Raw genomic sequence first — 26,899 nt, 5'->3', positions numbered from 1 at the left:
TATTTAATTATAGTCATATAAATTGAAAAGTAGATCACGGTGACCTACTTTTCAGTCGACCTACTACGATGACCCAAGATACATAAACTTACAAAGTTTTATGATCATAGGCCTTAAAATGTCCAAATTATGCCTCTAAAACACTTTGAAATCGCATGCCTGCAAAGTTCAAAAAGTTGGTTACTGTGACCTACTTTTTAATACATATGTTTTATGGCCCCAAGATGCATCATCTTGCAAGATTCCATGATTCTGAACCTCTCAATAATCAAATTATTGACCTGAATTGTTTTGTAAAAGATTAACCATAAAATTCAAAAAGTAGGTCAAGCTGACCTACTTTTTAGTTGACGTACTTTGATGACCAAACATACATCAACTGACAAAGTTTGATGATAATAGGACTTAAATTGTTCAAAATATGCCTCTAAATCATTTTGATAAAGAATGGTCGCAAAATTTAAAAAGTAGGCCACTGTGACTTACTTTTAAGTCAACATGATATGAGGTCCTTAAATGCATCAACTTACAAGATTTGATGATCCTAGTCCTTTTAATAAGCAAAAATATCAACATTTTAATAAAATGTAATTTTTGGTCAACTTTGAAGTGACCTTGAGACCACGCCCTTTGCCCCAGGGTGATGCCTTGAACAATTTTTAATCTACAACATATCCTCATCCCTTTGTTTAAGTTTGGTGATAATCTGCCCAGTGGATCTTGAGAAGAAGATTTTTTAGCAACCAGTACTTTTGTTTCCATTTTCCTAATTATCTCCCCTTGCTTAAGGGTCTCAACCCTAGTTTTAGTACAATAGGGAGTCCTTGCGCCAAGGATACCCTGTGACAAATTTCACAACAATTGGCCAAGGGGTTCTTGAGTTATGGCCCATATTCTAAAAAGTTTACGCACACCGCACAAATGGCCATAGCATTAACTCTTTGAGCCTTTGGATAAGAAGAGCTAATAAAAAGAACCCTCTATGCAATAGTTGGCATAAAAAATAGAATACCAACAACTAATATTCTTGTCATAAATGATCCAAAACAAAGTCCAAACACTTATCAACTCTCTTCCAAATGTACAACTGATTTGCACATTAAAAAAATCCTATCCCAAAAACTGTAGGATGCAATACCCTATAAGAAATATTTTGCACAAACATCTGGTATTTTCCCAGTCACTAATCAAAAATCAAAATCAATGCACTAAACATATCTCTTATATAAATATGTACAGCTTCTCTGCACAACAAACTCCTTACTTTGAAAACTGTTGATGGGATTATCCAGACATATCATATGCCAAAATAAGCAATATTTGGCACCGAAACTGATGAAGTTCAACAACCGTTCATTTCCCAAAAATGATCTAAATTCAAAATCACAGCACCATGCACATCTTTAATGAAAGTTTATAACCTCATCTGCAAAACAAACATCTTCTGATTTTGAAAACTGTTAGAGTGCTTATCCTGAAAAACGATGTAAAAGCTACATTATACATACAAATGACTAAGTTCAACAACTGCTATTTCCCCTATAAATGATCTGAAATCAAAACTCAACTATCTTGTACATCATTAGTGTATGTACAATTGATCTGTATAAAAAAAAACCTCTTATCCTGAACACTATAAGAGAAGAGAACTGGATAAATGATGAGCACTGTAATCAATACTTTGCATAAAATTCACCCAGTTCATCTGCTAATATCCCTCTCCTAAATGATCAAAAGTCAAAATTTAGGTACCAAGTTTATTTTTCAGGGATAGATAATTGATCCCCAATTGTAGGAGTACTCTGGAAAAATAACCAGATTCATCCACTACTATTTTCCCCTATCACACATTAGAATTCAAAATTAAAGTAACCAGTAGATCCCTAATACATGTAATGTACAATTTACCTGCACAATATTAATTTCTTATTTTCAACAATTTAGCAAGATGTATCCAAACAAATGTTGTACTCTCTTATATTATGCAGCACAAAAATGACTGAAGTTCAATAACTGCTATTTGAAGCATAAATGATCAGTAGTCTAAATCCAAGTACTACGCAAATACTTAATGTATGTACTTTTGATCTGCAAACCAAAAACTTCTGATTGTAAAAACTGCTGCAGAAGTTATCCGAACAAATGTTGAACCCAGTATGCAATATTTTGCATCAAAATGATGTGACTAATTTTAACAACTGGTACCTTTATAGATGATCAAAAATCAAAGTCGAAGCATCATATTCATTTCCCATGTACGTTTCTTTGATCTGCAAAATAAAAATAAATGTTATCTTTAAAACTGTTGAAGGAGTTGTCTGGAAAAATCATGTACACTTGTAAGCAATATAACACATTAAATGGCTAAATTTATCACATGGTATTTTCTTATCAATGACCAAAAATCAAACTTCAAGCATATTGGCATCTCTGCTGTATGTTCATTAGACTTGATCAATTAGAAACCTATATTCCCTTTCATGGGATTTCTTTTAGCAGAAAACTGAAGAAGGTATTGTCTACAGAAATGTTGTACCCTTAAAGTAATATTTTGCATCAAATTGACATGTTCAACAGTTTGTATCTTTTTCATAAATGACCAAAAACCAAACCAAGGTGCCATGAATATCAATGATGTAAAAACATTCAGGAAAAAAGTCCTTAGGTTTAGATATATAGGAGCTTTCTGGACAAATAAAATGAACCCTTTATGCAAGAGTTGACAAAAAAATCAAAAATACCAACAACTAGTATATTTGTCATAAATGATCCAAAACAAAGTCCAAACACTTATCAACTCTCTTCCAAATGTACAACTGATTTGCACATTAAAAAATCAAAACTCAACTATCTTGTACATCATTAGTGTATGTACAATTGATCTGTATAAAAAAAACCTCTTATCCTGAACACTATAAGAGAAGAGAACTGGATAAATGATGAGCACTGTAATCAATACTTTGCATAAAATTCACCCAGTTCATCTGCTAATATCCCTCTCCTAAATGACCAAAAGTCAAAATTTAGGTACCAAGTTCATTTTTCAGGGATAGATAATTGATCCCCAATTGTAGGAGTACTCTGGAAAAATGAACATATTCAACCACTGCTATTTTCCCCTATCACACATCAAAATTCAAAATTAAAGTAACCAGTAGATCCCTAATACATGTAATGTACAATTTACCTGCACAATATTAATTTCTTATTTTCAACAATTTAGCAAGACGTATCCAAACAAATGTTGTACTCTCTTATATTATGCAGAACACAAATGACTGAAGTTCAATAACAGCTTTTTGAAGCATAAATGATCAGTAGTCTAAATCCAAGTACTACGCAAATACTTAATGTATGTACTTTTGATCTGCAAACCAAAAACTTCTGATTGTAAAAACTGCTGCAGAAGTTATCCGAACAAATGTTGAATCCAGTATGCAATATTTTGCATCAAAATGATGTGACTAATTTTAACAACTGGTACCTTTATAGATGATCAAAAATCAAAGTCGAAGCATCATATTCATTTCCCATGTAAGTTTCTTTGATCTGCAAAATAAAAATAAATGATATCTTTAAAACTGTTGAAGGAGTTGTCTGGAAAAATCATGTACACTTGTAAGCAATATAACACATTAAATGGCTAAATTTATCACATGGTATTTTCTTATCAATGACCAAAAATCAAACTCCAAGCATATTGGCATCTCTGCTGTATGTTCATTAGACTTGATCAATTAGAAACCTATATTCCCTTTCATGGGATTTCTTTTAGCAGAAAACTGAAGAAGGTATTGTCTACAGAAATGTTGTACCCTTAAAGTAATATTTTGCATCAAATTGACATGTTCAACAGTTTGTATCTTTTTCATAAATGACCAAAAACCAAACCAAGGTGCCATGAATATCAATGATGTAAAAACATTCAGGAAAAAAGTCCTTAGGTTTAGATATGTAGGAGCTTTCTGGACAAATAAAATGAACCCTTTATGCAAGAGTTGACATAAAAATCAAAAATACCAACATCTAGTATATTTGTCATAAATGATCCAAAACAAAGTCCAAACACTTATTAACTCTCTTCCAAATGTACAACTGATTTGCACATTAAAAAAATCCTATCCCAAAAACTGTAGGATGCAATACCCTATAAGAAATATTCTGCACAAACATCTGGTATTTTCCCAGTCACTATCAAAATTCAAAATCAATGCACTAAACATATCTCTTATATAAATAAGTACAACTTCTCTGCACAACAAACTCCTTACTTTGAAAACTGTTGATGGGATTATCCAGACATATCATATGCCAAAATAAGCAATATTTGGCACCGAAACTGATGAAGTTCAACAACTGTTCATTTCTCAAAAATGATCTAAATTCAAAATCACAGCACCATGCACATCTTTAATGAAAGTTTATAACCTCATCTGCAAAACAAACATCTTCTGATTTTGAAAACTGTTAGAGTGCTTATCCTGAAAAACGATGTAAAAGCTACATTATACACACAAATGACTAAGTTCAACAACTGCTATTTTCCCTATAAATGATCTGAAATCAAAACTCAACTATCTTGTACATCATTAGTGTATGTACAATTGATCTGTATAAAAAACCTCTTATCCTGAACACTATAAGAGAAGAGAACTGGATAAATGATGAGCACTGTAATCAATACTTTGCATAAAATTCACCCAGTTCATCTGCTAATATCCCTCTCCTAAATGATCAAAAGTCAAAATTTAGGTACCAATTTCATTTTTCAGGGATAGATAATTGATCCCCAATTGTAGGAGTACTCTGGAAAAATGAACATATTCAACCACTGCTATTTTCCCCTATCACAAATCAAAATTCAAAATTAAAGTAACCAGTAGATCCCTAATACATGTAATGTACAATTTACCTGCACAATATTAATTTCTTATTTTCAACAATTTAGCAAGACGTATCCAAACAAATGTTGTACTCTCTTATATTCTGCTGCACAAAAATGAATGAAGTTCAATAACTGCTATTTGAAGCATAAATGATCAGTAGTCTAAATCCAAGTACTACGCAAATACTTAATGTATGTACTTTTGATCTGCAAACCAAAAACTTCTGATTGTAAAAACTGCTGCAGAAGTTATCCGAACAAATGTTGAACCCAGAATGCAATATTTTGCATCAAAATGATGTGACTAATTTTAACATCTGGTACCTTTATAGATGATCAAAAATCAAAGTCGAAGCATCATATTCATTTCCCATGTAAGTTTCTTTGATCTGCAAAATAAAAATAAATGATATCTTTAAAACTGTTGAAGGAGTTGTCTGGAAAAATCATGTACACTTGTAAGCAATATAACACATTAAATGGCTAAATTTATCACATGGTATTTTCTTATCAATGACCAAAAATCAAACTCCAAGCATATTGGCATCTCTGCTGTATGTTCATTAGACTTGATCAATTAGAAACCTATATTCCCTTTCATGGGATTTCTTTTAGCAGAAAACTGAAGAAGGTATTGTCTACAGAAATGTTGTACCCTTAAAGTAATATTTTGCATCAAATTGACATGTTCAACAGTTTGTATCTTTTTCATAAATGACCAAAAACCAAACCAAGGTGCCATGAGTATCAATGATGTAAAAACATTCAGGAGAAAAGTCCTTAGGTTTAGATATGTAGGAGCTTTCTAGACAAATAAAATGAACCCTTTCTGCAAGAGTTGACATAAAAATCAAAAATACCAACAACTAGTATATTTGTCATAAATGATCCAAAACAAAGTCCAAACACTTATCAACTCTCTTCCAAATGTACAACTGATTTGCACATTAAAAAATCAAAACTCAACTATCTTGTACATCATTAGTGTATGTACAATTGATCTGTATAAAAAAAAACCTCTTATCCTGAACACTATAAGAGAAGAGAACTGGATAAATGATGAGCACTGTAATCAATACTTTGCATAAAATTCACCCAGTTCATCTGCTAATATCCCTCTCCTAAATGATCAAAAGTCAAAATTTAGGTACCAATTTCATTTTTCAGGGATAGATAATTGATCCCCAATTGTAGGAGTACTCTGGAAAAATGAACATATTCAACCACTGCTATTTTCCCCTATCACAAATCAAAATTCAAAATTAAAGTAACCAGTAGATCCCTAATACATGTAATGTACAATTTACCTGCAAAATATTAATTTCTTATTTTCAACAATTTAGCAAGATGTATCCAAACAAATGTTGTACTCTCTTATATTCTGCAGCACAAAAATGAATGAAGTTCAATAACTGCTATTTGAAGCATAAATGATCAGTAGTCTAAATCCAAGTACTACGCAAATACTTAATGTATGTATTTTTGATCTGCAAACCAAAAACTTCTTATTGTAAAAACTGTTGCAGAAGTTATCTGAACAAATGATGAACCCAGTATGCAATATTTTGCATCAAAATGATGTGACTAATTTTAACAACTGGTACCTTTATAGATGATCAAAAATCAAACTCAAAGCATCATATTCATTTCCCATGTACGTTTCTTTGATCTGCAAAATAAAAATAAATGATATCTTTAAAACTGTTGAAGGAGTTGTCTGGAAAAATCGTGTACACTTGTAAGCAATATAACACATTCAATGGCTAAATTTATCAACTGGTATTTTCCTATCAATGACCAAAAATCAAACTCCAGGTATATTGGCATCTCTGTTGTATGTTCATTAGACTTGATCAATTAGAAACCTATATTCCCTTTCATGGGATTTCTTTTAGCAGAAAACTGAAGAAGGTATTGTCTGCAGAAATGTTGTACCCTTAAGGTAATATTTTGCATCAAATTGACATGTTCAACCAGTGATTGGGAAGGCCATCAAGTCAATGGGACTATGGCGCAACTGTCAAAGTATTTAATGGGCCATTTTGAAAATGAATAGGCCATCTCTATATTCTAAGAAAAAAACAAAATGACAAACAAACGTCAAATACGAAAATGAACACGTTTCTTCCTTAACCAAATTTTATTTTTCAGGTTTACAGTGTAGCACATTTAATATTGTTAAAAGGAACCCGCAAACAATATATTTTTCTTGTATTTTGGATCAATAACGTCGAAATTTCAATTGAACATTGGAAATGAGTGAGGTAATGTACTTTGTTGTCCTATATAAAGCGCTTCATGTAACAGGAAGCAGTTTTTGCTGGGTTTTAACCAATGAGATTTGTTGTACAGTATTAAAATAACTGTATTTAAAACGAAAGTAAAACAAACCAGAAAGTCATATGCGAAATATTTCCAACTAACATCGCTAAAATTTGAATGCGCAACTTGGCGCCACCAATGGTTTACTTAATGTGCCAATTTTCACTTCAATGTGACTATGGCACGTGCCGCAAGCCTTTCCCAATCACTGTTCAACAGTTTGTGTCTTTTTTCATAAATGACCAAAAACCAAACCAAGGTGCCATGAATATCAATGATGTAAAAACATTAAGGAAAAAAGTCCTTAGGTTTAGATATGTAGTAGCTTCCTGGACAAATAAAATGAACCCTTTATGCAAGAGTTGACATAAAAATCAAAAATATCAACATCTAGTATATTTGTCATAAATGATCCAAAACAAAGTCCAAACACTTATCAACTCTCTTCCAAATGTACAACTGATTTGCACCATAAAAAAATCCTATCCCAAAAACTGTAGGATGCAATACCCTATGAGAAATATTTTGCACAAACATCTGGTATTTTCCCAGTCACTAATCAAAAACCAAAATCAATGTACTAAACATATCTCTTATATAAATATGTACAATTTCTCTGCACAACAAACTCCTTACTTTGAAAACTGTTGATGGGATTATCCAGACATATGATATGCCAAATTAAGCAATATTTGGCATCGAAACTGATAAAGTTCAACAACCGTTCATTTCCCAAAAATGATCTATATTCAAATTCAGAGCACCATGCACATCTTTAATGAAAGTTTATAACCTCATCTGCAAAACAAACAACATCTTCTGATTTTGAAAACTGTTAGAGTGCTTATCCTGAAAAATGATGTAAAAGCTACATTATACACACAAATGACTAAGTTCAACAACTGCTATTTTCCCTATAAATGACCTGAAATCAAAACTCAACTATCTTGTACATCATTGGTGTATGTACAATCGATCTGCAAAAAACTAGAAATATGTCCATAGGACATGAATGCCCTGCTGATGGTATATTAGTAATGCAACTTGAAAATTTGTATTAGTGTATGAAATCTGATGAGAATATCTTGAAGTTTCTTTAAAATTGAAATCTTCTAAAAGTTGGATATAAATAATAAATTATCACCAAATTATGTATAAGTCATAGGCGTACATAAATATATTTTAAATGGTTTCTTTAAAATTAAGCAAAATGCAAATTAAGAAAAGTGACGTCAAGGTCAAAAAATTTTGATGCAGTTGAATAGCTCTCATCAGTATGTATCAGCATACGAAGTTTGATAATACTATCTTGAATGGTTTCTTTAAAACTGAGCTAAACACTAATTTTAGAAAAGTGAGGTCAAAGTGAAAGGAAAGGTCAAGGTCAAAAAATGATGATGCAGTTGAATAGCTCTCATTACTATGTATTAGGATATGAAGTTTGAAATATCTTGAATGGTTTCTTTAAAACTGAGCTAAACACTTATTTAAGAAAAAATGACGTCAAGGTCAAAAGAAAGGTCAAGGTAAAAAAATGTGGATGCAGTTGAATAGCTCTCATCAGTATGTTTCAGCATATGAAGTTTGATAACACTATCCTGAATGGTTTATTTAAAACTGAGCTAAACACTAATTTAAGAAAAGTGAGGTCAAGGTCAAAGGAAAGGTAAAAAAAAATGTTGATGTAGTTGAATAGCTCCTATCAGGATATATCAGCATAAGAAGTTTGAAAACACTGTCCTGAATGGTTTCGTTAAAACTACTTCAGACTAATTTAAGAAAAGTGAGGTCAAGGTCAAAGGAAAGGTCAAGGTCAAAAAATGTTGATGCAGTTTAACAGCTCTCATCAGTATGTATCAGCATATAAAGTTTGATAAAATATCTTCAATGGTATCTTTAAAAATAAGCTAAACACTACTTTAGGAAAAGTGAGGTCAAGGTCAAAGGAAAGGTCAAGGTCAAAAAATGTTGATGCAGTTCCATAGCATTCATCAATATCCATCAGCATATGAAGTTTGATTAAAATATCTTAGATAATTTCTTTGAAAATTAGCTTTGAACTGACCTAAACGCAAAGCACGATGGAAGGACAAACAGAAGGACAGGAGGATGGAAGGACAGAAGATGAACATGACAAACACTATTTTCCCAGGTCATATTCATGGCGGGGCATTAAAAATGTCTTATCCTGAACACTATAAGAGGAGAGAATTGGTCAAATGATGAGCACTGTAATCGATATTTTGCATAAAATTGACCCAGTTCATCTGCTAATATCCCTCTCCTAGATGATCAAAAATCAAAATTTAGGAACCATGTTTTCATTTCTCAGGGATAGAAAATTGAACAACAATTGTAGGAGTACTCTGGAAGATAGAACATGTTCAACCTCTGCTATTTTCCCCCATCAAACATCAAAATTCAAAATCAAAGTACTCAGTAGATCCTTAATACAAGTATATATATATAATTTACCTGCAAAATATTAATTTCTTATTTTCAACAATTTACATGTAGCAAGATGTATCCAAACAAATGTTGTACTCTCTTATATTCTGCAGCACAAAAATGACTGAAGTTCAATAACTGCTATTTGAACCATAATTGATCAGAAGTCTAAATCCAAGTACCAAGTATCAAACTACATGCTTCCATGTCAATATAACAAATGGCTTTGTTGTACTTGAGATTTTTTTTTAAATTTTCCCATATATTCCTTTGTAAAAATTTGATCTCCCATTGTGGCTCCTCCCTATCCCATGGGTCATCATTTGAACAAACTTAAATCTACACTACCTGAGGATGCTTCCATATCAATATGACTAAACATAGCTTTTCAGTACTTGAGAAGCATTTCTTTTTTCTATATGTTTTTATGTAACTTTCAATCCCCCACTGTGGCTCCACCCTCCCCCCGGGGGTCATCATTTGAACAAAATTGAATCTACACTACCTGAGGATGCTTCCATATCAAAATGCTAAACATGATTTTCTGTTCTTGAGAAGAAGATATTCTCCTATATGTTCTATGTAAAATTTTCGATCCCCCATTGTGGCCCAACCCTATCCCCGGGGGGTTATCATTTTAACAAACTTGAATCTACACTACCTGAGGATGATTCCATATCACAATGAATAATCATAGCTTTGCAGTTCTTCTTCAGAAGATATTTTCCTATATATTTCTATGTAAGACTTTGACCCTCCATTGTGGCCCCATCCTTCTCCCGGGGTTCATTTTTTGAACAAAATAGAATCTACACCCTAAGGATGCTTCCACATAAATATGACCAATCAGGGCTTTGTTGTTCCTGAGAAGATTTTTACTATTTTTCCTGTATATTTCTATGTAAAACTTTAATCCTCCATTGTGGACCCACCCCACTCCGATGGGTCATGATGTGAACAATCTTTAATCTTCACTGCCTAAGGATGCTTCCATATAAATATGACCAATAAGGGCTTTGCTGTTCTTGAGAAGATTTTTAAAGATTTTTCCTATATATTTCTATGTAACTTTGATCCTCCATTGTGGCCCCATCCTACCTCCGGGGGTCATGATTTGAACAAATTTGAATCTACACTACCTGAGGATGCTTCCATATAAATATGACTCATTATGGCTTTGCTGTTCTAGAGAAGAAGATTTTTTAAGATTTTTCCTATATATATATATATATATGTGAAACTTGGATCCTTCATTGTTGTGGTCCCGCCCTACCCTGGGGGTCATGATTTGAACAAACTTGAATCTTCACTACCTGAGGATGTTTCCACATGAGTTTCATCTTTCCTGGCCCTGTGGTTCTTGAGAAGAAGATTTTTAAAAGGTGCTATTTATTTTTCACTAATTCTTAATTATCTCCCCTTGAAAGAGGGCATGGCCTTTCATTTGGACAAACTTTAACCCCCTTCATCCAAGGATGCTTTGTAGCAAGTTTGGTTGAAATTGGCCCCGTGGTTCTAGAGAAGAAGTCGAAAATGTGAAAGTTTACAGACAGAGGGACGGATGGACAGACGGGCTACATACAAAATGTGATCAGAAAAGCTCACCTGAATTTTGAGCTCAGGTGAGCTAAAAACGATGTAAAAGCTACATTATACATACAAATGACTAAGTTCAACAACTGCTATTTTCCCTATAAATGATCTGAAATCAAAACTCAACTATCTTGAATATCATTGTATGTACAATTAACCTGCAAAAAAAGTCTTTATCCTGAATACTACAAGAGAGGAGAACTGGATAGATGATGAGCACTGTAATCAATACTTTGCATAAAATTCACCCAGTTCATCTGCTAATATACCTCTCCTAGATGATCAAAAATCAAAATTTAGGTACCAAGTTCATTTTTCAGGGATAGATAATTGATCCCCAATTGTAGGAGTACTCTGGAAGATAGAACATGTTCAACCTCTGCTATTTTCCCCCATCAAACATCAGAATTCAAAATTATTCAGTAGACCCTTAATATATGTTATATACAATTTAACTGCAAAATGTTAATTTCTTATTTTCAACAATTTAGCAAGACGTATCCAAACAAATGTTGTACTCTCTCATATTTTGCATAAAAATGACCGAAGTTTAATAACTGCTATTTGAACCATAAATGACCAGAAATCTAAAGCCAAGTACTACACAAATACTTAATGTATGTTCTATTGAACTGCAAACCAAAAACTTCTCATTGTAAAAACTGTTGGAGAAGTTATCCAAATAAATGAAGAACCCAGTATGCAATATTTTGCATAATAATGATGTGATAATTTTAACAACTGGTACCTTTATAGATGATCAAAAATCAAAGTCGAAGCATCATATTCATCTCTGATGAACATTTCTTTGATCTGCAAAATAAACAAGAGGCCCAAGGGCCTTAACGTCACCTGAGTACAACAATTTAGAGGATCCATAAACTGATAAACGAAGCTTTGTTGCCCAATAGCAAGGAAAATAGTACAATTAAGATCATAATAGATGTCTCTGTTATTACCTCTTACATTGGCTTCACTTGGCCTTTGAAGAACATTTAAAAAGATAAGTTATTTTTGTTTCATTTTTATTCATCTATTATTTCCAAGTCTACCTGATTATTAAAACTATGAAAGTACTTTTTGCATTATACAATAAATGTTCTTGCATAATTTTCTTATTCTATTAATCTTTCAAATACATTATCTACAGTGATTAATTATCAAAGGTGAATGGCAAAGGTGAATAACTTCACTCAGTAGAATACAAATTAATAGAGCCCTGGCAAGGACCAGAACACTTGACTAAATGGTCCAGATGTTCAAAATTCTGGTAAAAATACCTTGCTTATTAAAACTTTTACTCTGTTTGCTTCTAATATGCCCAGGAGGAGAGGAGATTTTCAAAGAAATAATGCATTTTCACTATTTAACACAGCCCTACCCTAACACCAGAACCTATGACCTAGGGTCATGAAAATTTACAAATTTGGAAGAGGTACCCTCATCATCATAACTATGCAATTAGTTGAAGATTTTAAAAGAACATTTTCACAATATAATCAAAAAGAGCCCCCCACCCCCCCCCACCCGAGAAACAACAGAACCCCTGGGACCACAAGTTTTAAAAATTTTGTAAAAGCATCCTTGCTCATCATAACTATACACTTGTTTCTTTGCTTTATAACCAGGAGTAGAAAAAAATATTTTGAAAGAAATTATGAATTTTCACTAAATAATCAATAGAGTCTCCCCCCACTCCCCCCCCCCCCCCAACACCAGAACCCCTGACCCAGGAGCCATGAAATTCACAATTTTGGAAGAGGCAGCCATGCTCATTATAACTACATACTTACTTAGTTTACTTCATACCCAGGAGCAGAGAAGAAGATTTTCAAAGAAATAATGCATTTTCACTATATAATCAATAGCCCCTCCCCCCTCCTAACACCAGAATCCCTGATCCAGGGGCCATGAATTTCAAAATTTAGGAAGAGGCTGCCATGCTCATCATAACTATGTACTTAGTTAGTTTATTTAATACCCAGGAGCAGAGAAGAAGATTTTCAAAGAAATAATGCATTTTCACTATATAATCAATAGAGCCCCCCACCCCCTAACACCAGAACCCCTGACCCAGGGACCATGAATTTCAAAATTTAGGAAGAGGCTGCCATGCTCATCATAACTATGTACTTAGTTAGTTTATTTAATACCCAGGAGCAGAGAAGAAGATTTTCAAAGAAATAATGCATTTTCACTATATAATCAATAGAGCCCCACCCTAACACCCAAACCCCTGACCCAGGGGCCATGAAATTCACAATTTTGGAAGAGGCAGACATGCTCATCATAACTATGTACTCAGTAAGAATATTTCATTCCCAGGAGCAGAGAAGAAGATTTTAAAAGATATAATGCATTTTCACTATATAATCAATAGAGCCCCCCCCCCCCCCAAACACCAGAACCCCTGACCCAGGGGCTATGAAATTCACAATTTTGGAAGAGGCAGTCTTGCTCAACATAACTATGTACTTAGTTAGTTTATTTAATACCAAGGAGCAGAGAAGAAGATTTTCAAAGAAATAATGCACTTTCACTATATGATGTATATAGCCCCACCCTAGCACCACAACCCCTGACCCTGGGGCCATGAATTACACAATTTTGGTAGAGGGCTCATTGCTTATTACAATCATGCCAACAGTTTTACTGCTTGATGTCCAGGAGTAAAGAAGAAGATTTTTAAAGATTGCATTAATTTTGGTGGTTTTAGCCCCACCCCTCAGGCTCCAGGGGGGCAGGGATCATGAAATTCACAATTTTTGTTCCCCTTCACCCATAGGTGCTATATGCCAAAATTGGTTGAAATTGGTTGAGTGGTTTCAGAGAAGAAGCTAAAAATGTTCAAATGTTAACGCACGATGCACGACGAACGCCGACGGACAAAAACGGATAGCAATAGGTCACCTGAGTGACTCAGGTGACCTAAAAAATGATATCTTTAAAACTGTTGAAGGAGTTATCTGGAAAAATCAACTTGAAGTACACTTGTTAGTAATATAAGACATTAAATGGCTAAATTAATCAACTGGTACTTTCTTATCAATGACCAAAAATCAAACTCCAAGTGCAATGTGCATCTCTATTGTATGTTTATTAGACTTGAACAATTCGAAACCTATATTCCCTTTCATGGGATTTCTTTTAGCAGAAAACTGAAGGAGGTATTATCTGCAGAAATGTTGTACCCTTAAAGTAATATTTTGCATCAAATTGACATGTTCAACAGTTTGTATCTTTTTCATAAATGACCAAATACCAAACCAAGGTGCCATGAATATCAATGATGTAAAAACATTCAGGAAAAATGTCCTTAGGTTTAGATATGTAGGAGCTATCTGGACAAATAAAATGAACCCTTTATGCAAGAGTTGACAAATCAAGAATACCAACAACTAGTATTTTTGTCATAAATGATCCAAAACAAAGTCCAAACACTTATCGACTCTCTTCCAAATGTACAACTAATTTGCATACCCCATAAGCAATAATTTGCATAAACATCTGGTATTTTCCCAGTCACTGACCAAAAATCAAAATCAATGTACTAAACATATCTCTTATATAAATATGTACAATTTCTCTGCACAACAAACTCCTTACTTTGAAAACTGTTGATGGGATTATCCAGACATTTGACCTACCAAAACCAGCAATATTTGGTATCAAAAAAGGTGAAGTTCAACAACCGCTCATTTTCCAAAAATGATCTAAATTCAAAATCAGAGCACCATGCACATCTTTAATGAAAGTTTATAACCTCATCTGCAAAACAAACAAGACCTTCTGATTTTGAAAACTGTTACAGTGGCTATCCTGAGAAACGATGTAAAGCTACATTATACATAAAAATGACTAAGTTGAACAACTGCTATTTTCCCTATAAATGACTATAAACCATGCAACAACTTTCCAACAATTGTATTTGGTTTGTGTTTTATACCAGAGGCCATGAAAATCACAATTTTGAAAGAGGCATCATTGCTAATCATAACTTTATAATACACTTAGCATGCTTACTTTGATTTCTTAATACCCAGAGGCAGATCAGAGGAACAAAGAAAATCAAAGGCCTGAAGGCCTGAGAGACGCATCACATTGAAGACAGAAAACTCAAAAAAAAATTCTCAGAAAAATTCAACAAACATGTTGAGGGAAAATCAGGAATAAAAATAAAAATTAAAATATCGTTTCTTTGAGGTTAAAAAATGTTGGGTTTTTTTATTCTTTCATTATTATCATAGTAGGAAGATGAAATAATGAATGAGAATTTAGAAAGGAATGATTATTGGATAATTCTATATAATTTAATATCTGAATTTTTTTTTAGTTTCTTTCATTTTGTGAACTTTTTTAAATATCAATACTTTGTCTTAGACTAGTTTTCTCAATCAAAAATGGCATAATACGTAAACCATAGTGCAATACATGAAATGTTCATATAAATAATACAGGACTAAAAAAAAACCAAAAAACAATCGGGTGTGGTATACCGTATACTATGAAACCCATCAATGGCGGCCAATTTCCTCCGATATGGACACAGACTACCAATTATTTTGCTATACATTCCTTTATAACATAAAAATTAATTTAAAAAATTTCACCGCCTAAACTCACCTGAGATTTGGCACAGAGCTAGAACAATTCAAGGCCAAAAATACTTCCAAATCTCAGAAAAATCCATAGTCTACAAACCTTGCTATGGCACCGCAAGTAACCCCTACCCTGCATATTTCCATTTCCCTTTGAGAAACAGGTAAACAAAGGCCTCTTTACACCCTTCCTACTACGCACTTAATAGCAAAATTCCCATTATTCTAAATTTTCTATTTTTTTTCAGACCCTCTCCTTTCCATCTATGCCCTAAAATAACCCCATTCCACCCCATATACATCCCCAAGAATTTTTAAGAAAAAACCTCTATTTTTAAACTGGCACTACTTGCGTGGTCAATGAAAATGGGGTAAAATTAGTAGCCTGTAACCATTTATTTTCGATAAAATTGGTTATAAAACCTTGGCGGTAAGGATTGAACTCAAAACGTCTATGTTTATAAGGTATTAGTAATCCTATAAATTGAAATCCACAGTTATTGCAGTTTTTATCAGTCATTTAATCATATTCAACCGACATTTCACCAAAAACCGATCATTTCACCATTTCATGTCACCTTCGTGGAATGTTTTTCCCGAAAGGTGGCGCTTGTTGCAAAATTTTTTTCAGTTGGACATCTTACTATTCGTTTCATCGAGTGAAAAATTAATAATATCCCTTCTATTTCTATAAAAACAACCATCTTGTTCCTATTGCTAGTGATGTTTTATAAAATAAAATTATTATATGTTTTTCTCAGATATTCGTACAAGCAATGTCGCCTTACAAGGCCTAATAATTTATAGTACGAGTTGTTGTGATGCAAAGAGATCTTAATTCGCGTAGCGCACATGATTGTTTGTTGTTGTTAAGGTCTTCCGTCACAACGGAAGACCTTCTACTGATTCTGATGGTTAAGATTATTATTCTTTTTTTTTTCTTCTCCTTTCTAGACGCCAACTCTGGGGCCTCATATCTCGCTCATTTCTCAACGGATTTTGCTCAAATTTGCAGGGTTTATAGACGTTACAAAACTCTATCAGAATGTTGTCAAACATGTCAAAAATCCACTTCCGCTTTTGAGTTATCTCCCTTTAAATGAAAATTTAGGACTCTTCATTTCCGGATAAAGGCTCCGAGACTACAAAAGCTGGAGTAGAAATTCTACCGAATTTAAATAAAAGAAGCATTGAAGTTGTGCACATCTATTTTTGTTTTTTGATTTCTGTGTTCAAAATGGCGCTAGATAGGGGTCAAAAATTAGAACGCCTAAAAGCGCGAAAATTTACACATATTTTCCTCTGTATCTTTTAAACTAAAAATATTTTGTTAAGACATGTTGAATAAAAGTTGTGCACAATTTAAAGGTCTTTCATTTGGCACCTCCAAAAAGGGGCTGGTCCCTTAAATTAGGGATCTAGGGTCCTTGAAAGTTTTCGTTTTATAACTCAAAAACGGTAAATATTTCGATATAGCTGTCGCTAAAAAAGTTGTTCTTTAACATATTATTGATCTCGTGAACTTGTTATTTTGTTCGAGTCTTTTTTAATAAATGAGCTAGAAGCTTGACCCATATACAGATAACTAGTTTCATTACACAAGTGAAGGTGAAATCTTTATGCGCATAACTGAAATAAACTTGCTATAAATGATAAACCTATCCAAAATAAATACTAATACTACTTTAAAATAAGTTTTTACGTGTTCTGTGGTTTCATTCCAAATTATTGAGTCACACACTTTCAATATGTCTCGGGGTTTGTTTTTGTTTATAATTACGTAACCGGCCATCCCCCGATCACGCGTGACCTAGATCCAGTGATCAATGGCCATACACTAAACAGGCATTGCCGTTCTAAATCTATTTTGCAAACTCAACTATGTACGGATAATTGTTTGTTTTTTTAGTCAAATCGGATCTTTCAAATTATGTCATCTTTTCTATGTTGGTCATGTTGGTGATATACTTATTAAATTATTGTGGCCGAAATTACAAGAGATCCATTGCGTGTGAACCAGCGACCTGCGTTCGTAAACAAAACATCTTTTCGTCGTTTAATGTTGAAACATACACTATATTAAATTTTTTAAAAAAAGTTAACAAAAAATAAATCAGTCTTTAACTGCATTTAACTGCGTTTCACATATACCCGGGTTTTGTGTTTGTTTACAATTAATATGTAACCTAATTATGTAGCCGAGGAAGCAGCTATTAGTGCTCATACACAAAACATTGTCGTTCTATATTCATTTTTGCTGACACAATGATTTACGGAAAATTATTTTTTAAATCATACCGGATCATTCAATTAAATCATTTATTCTTATCTTAATTTGATTTAATTTAAATCCAAAACATTTTATTAAGGACGTATAAAGGTCCCCGATTTCATGAATCCTAATCTTTAAACTGCATACATGTATATTTCTCAATTATGTGTTATTATGTGTTTAATTTCGGAGATTCATTGCGTGTGGTTAATTCTGCAGATAATTCTAACTTGACACACAAAGTTTAGACAAAGAATTCAAAAGAGATATATTTTGAAAACAATAAGATGCATTGCTAAACACTTTTACATTATTTTCTTTTTAAAATAGCTATCTTTATGATTACATCAACTTTTAACATGCTATGTGAAAAACTCTGTCGACTATAGTTTTGTAACTCCAGCATATGACAAGTACATGTGCTTTTTATTAAACACCCAATTTTCCATTAACGCCCACAAAATCTACCTAGCTTAAGATCGATAACATACCGCCCGACAATCATACGAAAATAAAACAATAGCTGCTGATTTGATTGACAGGCCAGCAATCTGCGCTACCTGATACTGTAGTCTGAGTTTGCATGCTTTGAAAGCAATTACACGTACCTGGTCACGCATCAAACGCTTTCATGTACCGCTTGAAAAGTCGCTTTGTATACACTCTGGTAAAAACTTATATATTTGTTGGTAATTATGTTTCACAAAATAATTGAGAGAAGAGAATTAAACTTTGATTTCATTATTTTTATTTTCACTGCTGTTTTGTACACTGTACTTGTACGCGATATGTCGTCCAAGATAACTGTACAGCTTTCCGAAGAAAAAAAAACTGGCGGCTATTCGAGCCCCTTTTCGCCTTCAATGTCCTCTTCAAAACACACCTGTTTACAGAGAAGAGATCATAATATTCAATAAAATATTTCATATTATATGTAATCTGATTTTGTATGTATAAGTATCTGAAAGGCTATATTGTGCTGAATTTTTTAAAATACATGTTTTATGTAATACATATTTTTTAGCATACGGTAAAATATCGCCAACACTATAAGCTTAATTATTTCTAATGTCCAGAACTGTGTAACGTAAATGTCATGCATTTAAGAAGTATGTTAACTTTTTATAATTTAATTACACTTGCACGCGCGGTTCAAAAAAAAAAATGTACAAGGAGTACATATACATGGACTTGAATATAACAAACTTATTAGCACATCTAATGATGAAAATGAAAATAATTGATAATACACTTTTACAACTTCATTTCAATGATAAGTTATTCTTAAACTTTACTTCAAATGTCAGAAAGGCCAGCACAGCCAAACTACTGTTAATTGTCTCTGTTTTAATTACAATGTCAATCACAATAACTTTTTTCTTTAGATCCCTTCATTTCTTATTTGTACATAGTTACATGAAATCCATGCACGGCGCTACACCTGTCAATCAAAATTGTAAACTTCTGGTGCCACGGAAGCATTTCCCCTGTGGTGTAAAATATTCTTTAGGTCAATTCTAATTTTACGCTTTTATAGATACAGTGTAATATTTCGAAACAACGTTTTAATTAAGACTGAAGATGCATGCTGTGAATTTATCAAACCTGCAGTCCTAATTGACGATCCCTTCTTACATGTATATTATAATTAATCAGTGAGTCCAGTATTTGTGACAAATTTTGATTGAGATTTCACTTTCCCTTTAGGATAAAACGATTCATTAAATAGATTATTCATATGAGATGGATAGCTGTACTACATATAAATGTATACTTTTCACTTTGTAACAAGAATCTGTCATTGACAATTAAAAGTGAAGAGTTTAGGTAAAAGACTTTGACAAATGACAAGTTATTCCTTCTTAGTCACTATATAGCTTAAAGCTATATGGTCGTCCCCACCCCCCCCCCCCCCCCACCCCCACCCCCGCAATTATGTTTTTATTTTTTATTTTTTTTTTTTTGCTTAGATATCAAAAAAATTTGATTGTTTGTGCCCCGTCCCAGAAAAAAATGAAATTGCGTTCTACAGGCTTAAGTCAGAACATGATTTTCATAATGATAATACATTTATCAAAATGTTTCTACCCCTACGATTCGTAGTTGTGGTTTCGAATACCACCACGTCGCCCGCGTGGCGCAGTGGTGTGAGTGTTTGCTCTAGAGTCGCGGAGTAAGGAGTTAATCTTTACGTCGGGGGTTTGACTCCCTCTGCGGGACGTGGAGACCGGTCCTTTGCATGAGACCGAAAAAAACCGAGGTCCCGTGTAGCAGTAGATGCTGGGACGAAAGAGATCCCTCACTGCTCAATGGCCTTGAGTGTCGAGTATAGGTCTGAATTTGCAGCCCTCCACCGGCAAGTGGTGGCGTTTCCATATGAGTGAAAAATCTCGAGAGGGACGTTAAACAACACACAAACAAACAAACTATTCCACTACGGGACGTGGAGACTGGTCCTTCGGATGAGACCGTATAAACCGAGGTCCCGTGTAGCAGTAGGTGCTGGGATAAAAAAAAATCCCTCACTGCTCAATGGCCTTGAGTGTGGAATTTACAGCCCTCCACCGGCAAGGGGTGGTTTTTCCATATGAGTGAAAAATCTCGACGGGGACGTTAACACACAAACAAACAAACAATTTCACTACAGAACGTGGAGTATGGTCCTTCGGATGAGGCCGTATAAACCGAGGTCCCGTTTAGCAGTAGGTGCCGGCATGAAAAAAAATCCCCCACTGCTCAATGGCCTTGAGTGTCGAGTATAGGTCTGAATTTGCAGCCCTCCACTGGCAAATGCTGGCAGCTCAAGGGACGTTAAACAACAAACAGACAATCAAACAAACATTTTTGTGTCGCCTGCAGAGCAGAGCAGCACTTAGCGATCAATTTACCTGGCGTCTGTCTTGCTGTCCGTCCGTCTGTCACACCTTATATCTCGAGAAATGTAAGAGGTATGGGTTTGATAATTTGCACATATAGCTTGACACTATGGCTTTTGTATTTTTCCATGGCTTCCGACCTAGATATCCTTGAACTTGACCTTTGACCTACTTTTCAAAATAACCAATAATGCCGATATACAACTTCTTTTTGATATTTATGAGGTAAGTCTTTGCTATTTAGAATGTGCACTGTTTGTCATAAAACATTTTGAAAAATACCAGCGTTACAGTTCACTTGACCTTGACCTTTGACCTATTTTGTAAAATATACTTCGGAGGGTTAAATTTAACTTATGTCTTTTGAAATTACAGAGGCAGGGTTTAATAATTAACAGCTTTACATGTTTATGATCTCATGACAATGTATTTTGACACTGTATGAAATAAAGAAACCACAAAAACTGAAATTTAAGTACTATGAAAATACAACGGGATCGGTATTCCAAAATGGATGGTGTAGACTGACAATTGCTGATATGAAAGACTGAAGCCTCTTTCGAAGGATTGTCGAAATCACGTACTTAAATAATTTATATATAATTATTTATAATAAATTTATTCAAATTTCATTAATATCCATTTTATCTTTCAGGGGTTAAGGATTTGCATTTCTATTTGATTGTTAGATTCTATCGCAGTCTTACTATCCCTGGATTGTTTTGTTTTGTTTTGTTTTTTTGGCATGAACTATATTCAATGCCTTAGCAAATAAATAGCTGATAACTTTTAGACTTAGTTACATCTTTAATGAAGCTAAAAGCAGGCGACACATGCGTTCCTGGGAACACTCTAGTTCTGTAAGAAATCAGCAAAGATAATTAAGCAGAGATTTTTGATGAATAAAATGGTTTTTTTTAACCCTTTTTTATAACGCTGACTATATATACATGTATGGTCTGCGTTATAAAACATGATGTGATAGGGTAACGTAATGCACCTAGTACACGTACTCAAAGATGCCGACGTTTTTCAATATCGAAATTGGACATAAAACATGTATACAATAAAATTTGAAGCCAGCGAGTTAAAAGTAATAAATTACAACTATATGGAAACGAAATGAAAAAAAACATGTGTAAACTTGTCAAGTTGGAAACACTCAGAATGGGTATTGTTGGTATCATACAGACTGTGTCATGGCCTTGACTCAAGTTCAACGTCACTAAGAACAAGATGCTTTTACTGGATGTGTGGTCTGAAAGAACATGTGTTAACTTGTCAAGTCGGTAACACAGATAGGTTTGCGTCATAACCAGAGTGTGTCATGGCTTGACGCAAGGTCATCTGGACAAGTTCAAGGTCACAAAATAGAAAGTGTACATTATTTTATTGTCTTTCTACTGGCGAAGCATTGCAAGTTGATAGTCCCTTAAAAGATTATTTATCATCTTAGAATATGGCATGACCTTGACTCAAGGTTACTGCTCCAACGGAAGACCTATTCGTTGCTCTGCAACGAGCTCGGCTCTAGTTTTCTCTCTTTTTGATTTTGTTTTTGTTTCTTTTTTTGTTGTCTTTGTTGCTTTCAAAGTACAAACAACAAATATATGAGAGATTTTATGTTATTTGATATTTAAAAATAGACAATGAATATCACCAACTTGTCAATAAACATTTGCACTATTTTCAATGGCGTATTTAGAATCAATATTGTGGAGTCCTTTGTCTCCGCAATAATTGAAAGAAAGAATTGGGGGTCGTCGGCAATGAGGCTACATCGCTGATAGCGATGCACCTCAAAAATGCATTTCCACAATATAATCAGTAGTACCCCACCCCACAGGAACCACTGACCCTGGGGCCACATATTTCACAATTTTGGAAAAGGCACCTTTGCTCATCACAAATGGTTGATTTATACCAAAGAGCAGATTACAAGGCATAAATTCATTTTCATGATCATTTGTATTTTCTCTCTCTCTCCCACCCCATGATAACCCTGACCCAGAGGCCATGAAATTCATCATTTTGGAAGAGGCATCCTTCCTTATCATAACTATGTACATGGTTTATTGGTTTAATACCAAGGAGGAGAGGAGAAGATTTTCAAGGAAATAATATATTTTCACTATACAATGTATAAATCATTAGAGCACCGCCTAACACCAGAACACCTGACCCAGGAATTTATGCTTAAAGAAGTACCCTTGCTCATCATAACTATGTAATTAGATCATTGGCAAAATACCATGGACCAGAGGAGAAGATTTTCAAAGAATTAATGCATTTTCACTGTATAATCAATGGAGCCCCATCCTTACACCAGAATTAACCCCTGACCCAGGGGCCTTGAAAATCACAATTTTGGAACAGGCACCCTTCCTCATCATAACTATGTACATACAGTCCCTGAAACGTTCTACTTTCCCATTTTTCCGTTCGCTCACCGTTCGTTCAGCGTGCGTTCACCGTTCGTTCACCGTGCGTTCACCGTTCGCTCTCCGTTCACAGTTTTGCGTTCACCATTCACCGTGCGCTCGCGTTCACCGTTCACAAAGCGTTCAGCGTTCGCTCTTCGTTCCGTTCACTTTGCGTTCACCTTGCGTTCAGCGTTCAGCTATCGTTCAGTTTTCATTGTCATTCGGAACTCCGAAGTGAAAGGACTTATCTTTTTGTAGGGAAGGAGTTACAGGTTTTTTAATTTAATAACTAACATATCGTGTTTGAAGAATCATTATTTCATGTTTAAAAATATCTACGATATATATTTTTATTATTCTAACTTAGCTGTTAGGTTATTTATCAAATTACTCTGGAAAATAAATGTTGTTATAAGCACATTCTGTACCTATGTAGAACGATGCTGAAATATTAAATTTAACTAAGGGCAATGTGCAAATACTTCAAGCACTGCAACATTTTGTTGTTTTGTTAAAGACGACAAATCGTTAATGGTGTTATAATTATCCAAGTCAAATAATTACGCAGCAAAATTACGAAAATATTTATTTCTAACACTTTTTTTTTTCGATTACTACAGAAAATATGATAGAACTAGTTCTGAGAGTTATACATAGTACTGTGGATATCCCGTTAATTTATTATCTTTGGAGCAAATTAAATTGATAGTGTGGTTAAAGGAAATATTAATTTGAAATGTACTGCACTACAGATTTTTCTCTACCATAATATGAATAGTCTATAGTTATAGAGAAAAAAATTCTTTCTTCACTGTAACTTTTTATGTTATTAATACCCCCCCTTTTTTTCCCCCTAGATTGGTTACTTAGTCAGTACTGTATTTCCAGAATATTTAATTAACATTTTTAAAAAAAAAAAGTTAAGGTCTTTTTTAGAACAAAACTTTCAGTCTCAAAACAAACATGCATCTAAAAAAGTCACAAAACAATAGTAGTTCAAAATGTACACGTGTCGGCGGTGGTATTTGAAATTGGCAGAGAGTATGTTTAAAATTCAAGTGTTAATGCCCAATGTATTTTATTCACTTATTATTCAAATGTTGGGATCCAATCTAGCAATGATAAAAATAAATGTTATAACTTGTTGGAAATACTCTCACTTCGTCTTCGATGTGACGAAACTTTCACACCTGCACAGTGTCAAATGATTTTGATTGACAGGACAAGCATGTGGACTTCGTGTGAACTTGAAGCAGGAAAACAAAAACGAGTATGACTGTCAAACAAATGGATATGATTTGTTGATAAAAAAAAAGTTACTTTCACTGTCTGATATATTTAGAAAAAAAATTCAGAGGTTTTTTTGATATAGGTACAAACATTTAGTGAAGCCTGAAAGGAGGGGGGGGGGCGCTAAAACGGAATATTTCTCTCTCTCTCTCTCTCTCTCTTTATTTGTCTGTTTAATAAAAATATAACAGCATATTACTTTAGTATCAAGTTCCGAAAATTGAATTTATAACAAATAATATGAATATGTATCTTTGTATTATCTTGTCCGAGTATAACCACGGCCATCTACATATACATGTAGAAGTCTGCTCAATAAATTATCATGAAACATAGAAATGACACATAATATATTATTGTATTAAAAATTTAAAATACGAGCGTATAAATGCAAAACGTCCACTGACCTTTGTAATTATTTTTTTTTCATTACTTTACACGAAATCGCCCTGACACGGAGATATGTGAATGGATGTTACAACCGCTTTAACTCATTTTATAAGTCAGAAGTTTTCTCTGATTTGTTTATACTTCAGCGTTCGGCAACAATATTGCAATATTTTCATGCGATAAAAGTCGTGTGATAAAAACTTAATGTGCATGCATCGTCTTTCTTAGGACAATTTTGGAGAATTTATTTTATTGATCATGACTTATTTATTCATTCATTTATTGGTTTACTTATTTATTATTTATTTATTTATTTATTTATTTATTTTTTGGCACCTAACATTATAATACAATAAAATAGTTTCAATGCAAGGAAAAGATCAGAGGCATTCCGAATATATCGTTCATCTTGCGTTCACCGTTCATTCACCGTTCACTTTGCGTTCGCGTTTGCGCTCCGTTCGCGTTCTGCGTTCGCTCACCGTTCACACATCGTTCACCAAGTTGCGTTCAGCGTTCACACATCGTTCGCTCTGCATTCGTTCAGCGTTCGTTCACCGTTCGCTCATCGTTCAAGTGGGAAAGTAGAACGTTTCAGGGACTGTAGTTTATTGGCTTAATACCAGAAAATTTTCAAAGAACTAATGTATTTTCACTATATAATCATTAGAGCCCCGCCATGTTAAACACCAGAACCCCTGACCCAGGGCCTTGAAAATCACAATTTTGGAAGAAGTACCCTTCCTCATCACAACTACATTGTATGTACATAGTTCATTGGTTTAATATCCAGGAGAGAGGAGGAGATAATTTCAAATAATCAATGCATTTTCACTATCTAATCATTAGAGCCCCGCCCTAACACCAGAACCCCTGACCTAGGGGCCTTGAAAATCACAATTTTGGAAGAGGCACCATTCCTTTACTTTTTTCATTTCATTTGCCTAGCAAAGAATAAAAAACAAAGTGTTACACTTGATGCATTTAAGACTTTAAATTTTTTGCCAAGCTTATAATATTTGTTTTTCAAGTAATGATATATGCTGGAAAAAATGTTAATGCATATTTTGGAGCTGAGCAGAACAGTGGCGGATTCAGGGAAGTTTGGGGGGGTTCGGGAAAACCCCCCCACCCGATCAAAAAAAATTTTTTTTACAAGTGTCATTTTAACAATACATTGCATAAATGCGACTCTATCCAAGCCCATTGTTTTACACAAAGAGGTGAAATAAACAGTCACCATGCGAAATCCCTTTCCGCTTGAGCACACACATTATACAGGTAATCAACAGTACTGTACATGCAGAGATCATGATAGTCCGTGCAGCTAGTGATGACGCAACGTCATACACTAACAACCAAAACTGCACATAGTTATTATGGTTTTGTTTTGGCTAAAGAAATATTGTTTCGAGAATTTTCTTCTTTCTTCAATAATTGAATGTTACTTTATTGAACTACGTGAATAAACTGTGATTATTATTTAATAGAAAAAAAAATTAATTAATACATTAGGGACGTATACTAGTTGAAATACGTTGTGACCTGTACCAAAAAAGCACATTGAAAGTATTCCTTTTGTAGATGGAAGTTACAATGCAATTTTAAAAAGCAAAAGTCAGATCTGCATTTTTTTTTTAAATTACAGTTGATTGATGTTGAATAAAACCCAACTAACGGTTACAACTTTGTATAATGAATTGTGGTAAAACTAATACGTATAAATTAGAGGTCCTGTTAAAACAAGAATTGGTAACTTTTTTATTGATTGTTTTTCAAGACTTTTTTTTTCAAACTTAGGG

General features: G+C 33.8%; 1 long non-coding RNA gene across 2 annotated transcripts in view; it reads right to left on the bottom strand.

Annotated features, from left to right (window-relative positions):
• Positions 1-26,899, bottom strand: part of LOC133193365 (uncharacterized) — a 103,366-nt gene that overhangs the window by 5,445 nt on the left and 71,022 nt on the right. For both annotated transcript variants that reach the window (XR_009721918.1, XR_009721917.1), the window contains exons 2-6: positions 11,997-12,061; positions 6,490-6,554; positions 5,210-5,274; positions 3,485-3,768; positions 2,206-2,270 (exon numbers count right to left, since the gene is read on the bottom strand). This is a non-coding gene — a long non-coding RNA (uncharacterized LOC133193365). The remainder of the gene's footprint in view (positions 1-2,205; positions 2,271-3,484; positions 3,769-5,209; positions 5,275-6,489; positions 6,555-11,996; positions 12,062-26,899) is intronic.

This window comes from Saccostrea echinata, unplaced genomic scaffold (assembly GCF_033153115.1).
Source record: "Saccostrea echinata isolate AGI-Se365-2 ecotype Australia unplaced genomic scaffold, CSIRO_AGI_Sech_v1 ptg000027l, whole genome shotgun sequence".
Lineage (NCBI taxonomy): Eukaryota > Metazoa > Mollusca > Bivalvia > Ostreida > Ostreidae > Saccostrea > Saccostrea echinata.
Note: the sequence above shows the minus strand (reverse complement) of the source record. Positions and strands in the feature narration are given on the sequence as shown.